We start from the raw sequence: 4,545 nt of genomic DNA, 5'->3' as shown, positions 1-4,545 counted from the left end.
CCTTCCTCTCTCTCTCCTCACTTCCCAGCATCCTAACTTTCCTGGGTAACTTCTGGGAAACAGGCAGTTAATCGCCCCCCCTCTCTCTCCCCCCCTCTCTCTCTCCCCCCTCTCTTTCTCCCTCCCTCTCCCCCCCTCTCTCTCTCTCCTCTCTCCTCCCTCTCTCTCCCCCCTCTCTCTCTCCCCCCTCTCTTTCTCCCTCCCTCTCCCCCCTCTCTCTCTCTCCTCTCTCCACCCCTCTCTCTCTCCCCCTCTCTCTCCCCCCTCTCTCTCTCCCCCCTCTCTCTCTCCTCCCTCTCTCTCTCCTCTCTTCCCAGCATCCTAACTTTCCTGGGAATCTTCAGCCCAGGCAGTAAATCACCCAGACTCGTAACGAGCGGGCCAAGATTCGGAACAGCCCGTTTCAATCTGGCCGCAACGGTCCTTTTTAAAAATTCCATCTGTCTGTGGAATGTATCCCACAAGTCACCCCTCTCTCTCTCTCCCCTCCTCCCTTCCCCCCATCACTTCATAAAGCCATCGCAGCCGACACATGAACTCTGACCTCTAATATGTCTCAAAGGCACAGTTTTTAAGAAGACGCGCGTTTTAGCAAACATGTCATTTTAAACACATGCTGGTACTACTCTGGGGCTAGTGGAAGTACTCTGTTTGCTTGCCTTGTCTTCCAGGAAGTCAAATGGTAGCACAAGTATAGGGCAGCTACAATGGGGTGAGGCTGGTAGAATGGGACCACAGTGTGCTAACTATACCCTCAATGATCTTCAATGGCAGACAGACAGACAGCGGCACTGCAATGGCTCTGTATTACACTGAGGGGCAATGGTAGCACAAGTATAGGGCAGCTACAATGGGGTGAGGCTGGTAGAATGGGACCACAGTGTGCTAACTGTACCCTCAATGATCTTCAATGGCAGACAGACAGACAGCGGCACTGCCATGGCTCTGTATTACACTGAGGGGCAATGGTAGCACAAGTATAGGGCAGCTGCAATGGGGTGAGGCTGGTAGAATGGGACCACAGTGTGCTAACTGTACCCTCAATGATCTTCAATGGCAGACAGACAGACAGCGGCACTGCCATGGCTCTGTATTACACTGAGGGGCAATGGTAGCACAAGTATAGGGCAGCTGCAATGGGGTGAGGCTGGTAGAATGGGACCACAGTGTGCTAACTATACCCTCAATGATCTTCAATGGCAGACAGACAGACAGCGGCACTGCAATGGTTCTGTATTACACTGAATGGTAGCATTGCAGTCCGGCACAGGACCAGATCAGTACAAGACAGACAGACAGACAGACAGCAGTCAGGACCTCTGTGTGTCTGTGTGTCTGTCTGCACGATCGCCTGTTCCCCTGGCGATGCTGGGGTCTGCTCGCTGGGTTTCTGCAGGGAGACACACTGTGTGGATTGCAATGGGATCTCCGTGGGTGAGCTTCACAAAAAGGCTTTTTCTTTTTATAGTTCCCATTGCAAATATACAAACCAGTCCGTTTTTAAGGCTTCCTGTGGCTGCTGCTATTCTTGGCTCGCTGTCCTGGCGCATCGAAGTGGGGAGAGAAACAGCGATCTCTGTTTCTGCAACATCAGATCGGAGAGTCACTCGCCAAAGACAGAACTTCAAATCCCATTGCAGTTTGGAAGAGTCTGCGGATCTAAGAGTCTGTCTGTCTGTCTGTCTGTCTGTCTGTCTGCGTGTCACGTTCCTCCATCTCTCTGTTGAAGCGTTTCTCCCACGGTCAGGTTCTTGAGAGATTGGGACCCAGGCCTCCAGATTTTCCTGCAACGAGAGACTTTGTTTTTCAGAGCTGTGATTTGCGACTCCAGTCTGAAGAAACAGCCAGATCGCTTTTTTTTCTTCTTTTAAACAAATATTTATTCAGCGTTTCACAGAGGGGAGGAGGGGGAGGGGGAGGGGGGGGGGGGGGGGGACAGACAGCCAGCGACCGAAATGTTAAGCCCAGATTGAAGTCTATTAAGACGGGGATAAAGACCAAGTCCTTTATTGGAAACAGATGTGTGGGAATTAAATATAAACAATACATACAGGCTAGCACTACAGCTCCCAGCATGCCTCTGCTCCCGCGGCAATGGTGAGGCATGCTGGGAGCTGTAGTTCTTTATGCTGTGGTCTCGGATCACAAGCGATACAGACCTCTATTATGATACATCATGTACAGCTGTGTAGCACTGTCAATAGCACAGCATGGGATTGATTCACCTGCCATAGCACTGTCAATAGCACAGCATGGGACTGATTCACCTGCCATAGCACTGTCAATAGCACAGCATGGGACTGATTCACCTGCCATAGCACTGTCAATAGCACAGCATGGGACTGATTCACCTGCTATAGCACTGTCAATAGCACAGCATGGGACTGATTCACCTGCTATAGCACTGTCAATAGCACAGCATGGGACTGATTCACCTGCCATAGCACTGTCAATAGCACAGCATGGGACTGATTCACCTGCCATAGCACTGTCAATAGCACAGCATGGGACTGATTCACCTGCCATAGCACTGTCAATAGCACAGCATGGGACTGATTCACCTGCCATAGCACTGTCAATAGCACAGCATGGGACTGATTCACCTGCCATAGCACTGTCAATAGCACAGCATGGGACTGATTCACCTGCTATAGCACTGTCAATAGCACAGCATGGGATTGATTCACCTGCCATAGCACTGTCAATAGCACAGCATGGGACTGATTCACCTGCCATAGCACTGTCAATAGCACAGCATGGGACTGATTCACCTGCTATAGCACTGTCAGTAGCACAGCATGGGACTGATTCACCTGCCATAGCACTGTCAATAGCACAGCATGGGACTGATTCACCTGCTATAGCACTGTCAATAGCACAGCATGGGACTGATTCACCTGCCATAGCACTGTCAATAGCACAGCATGGGACTGATTCACCTGCCATAGCACTGTCAATAGCACAGCATGGGACTGATTCACCTGCCATAGCACTGTCAATAGGACAGCATGGGACCCGCGCTCCCAGAACTCAAACATCCCTCCCTGTTTTTTCTTATTCTACTCAGAGACATAAACCCGGGTGCGCCGCTAATTAGCTTCCTGCCAGGGACGTGCCCCGGGCTCTGTTGGTTCCTTCTCATAGCGGAGTGTTGATTTGGGTTTCCGAACATTCTTGTGTTGCCGAGCGCTGTGTGGAATTGGCAGAAAAGGCAGGAAATAGACCTAGTTTCAAAAGACAATGCTCTATTGTGTCACATCAGCGCTGGCCCGCTTGCTTGTCGCCAAAATATAAAAGGGTGGGAGGTTTGAAACGGGGTGTGAGTTTGTAGTTAAGAAAACAATTGCTTGTAAAGCACAGAGAGGTCTGGTAAAGCATAGGGAAGCATTGTAAATCACAGAGAGGTCTGGTAAAGCATAGGGGAGCATTGTAAAGCACAGAGAGGTCTGGTAAAGCATAGGGATGCATTGTAAAGCACAGAGAGGTCTGGTAAAGCATGGGGAAGCATTGTAAAGCACAGAGAGGTCTGGTAAAGCATAGGGAAGCATTGTAAAGCACAGAGAGGTCTGGTAAAGCATAGGGAAGCATTGTAAAGCACAGAGAGGTCTGGTAAAGCATAGGGAAGCATTGTAAAGCACAGAGAGGTCTGGTAAAGCATAGGGAAGCATTGTAAAGCACAGAGAGGTCTGGTAAAGCATGGGGAAGCATTGTAAAGCACAGAGAGGTCTGGTAAAGCATAGGGAAGCATTGTAAAGCACAGAGAGGTCTGGTAAAGCATAGGGAAGCATTGTAAAGCACAGAGAGGTCTGGTAAAGCATAGGGAAGCATTGTAAAGCACAGAGAGGTCTGGTAAAGCATAGGGAAGCATTGTAAAGCACAGAGAGGTCTGGTAAAGCATAGGGAGCATTGTAAAGCACAGAGAGGTGTGGTAAAGCATAGGGAAGCACTGTAAAGCACAGAGAGGTCTGGTAAAGCATAGGGAAGCATTGTAAAGCACAGAGAGGTGTGGTAAAGCATAGGGAAGCATTGTAAAGCACAGAGAGGTCTGGTAAAGCATAGGGAAGCATTGTAAAGCACAGAGAGGTCTGGTAAAGCATAGGGAAGCATTGTAAAGCACAGAGAGGTCTGGTAAAGCATAGGGAAGCATTGTAAAGCACAGAGAGGTCTGGTAAAGCATAGGGAAGCATTGTAAAGCACAGAGAGGTCTGGTAAAGCATAGGGAAGCATTGTAAAGCACAGAGAGGTCTGATAGTAACCAGCCCCCTTCTCAGAGAGAGAGAGAGAGAGAGAGAGAGAGAGAGAGAGAGAGAGAGAGAGAGAGAGAGAGAGAGAGAGAGAGAGAGAGAGGGAGGGGCGGTCTGTTTTCCTTGAGGAACAGCTGGTTCCTCTCTGATTAGTGACTCTCTGATTAGGGGCCCCTGTAGGCGGCAGTTGCCAGGATGAGAAATCGACTGGCAGGCACTAAACTCCAGGAAATAAGACTTTTAACAATCCTGAGACAAGACAATGAAACACAGGGAGCTGCTAGAAACCGCGGCTAACCGC

Source organism: Acipenser ruthenus, chromosome 52 (assembly GCF_902713425.1).
Source record: "Acipenser ruthenus chromosome 52, fAciRut3.2 maternal haplotype, whole genome shotgun sequence".
Lineage (NCBI taxonomy): Eukaryota > Metazoa > Chordata > Actinopteri > Acipenseriformes > Acipenseridae > Acipenser > Acipenser ruthenus.
This window is presented reverse-complemented; position numbering follows the sequence as displayed.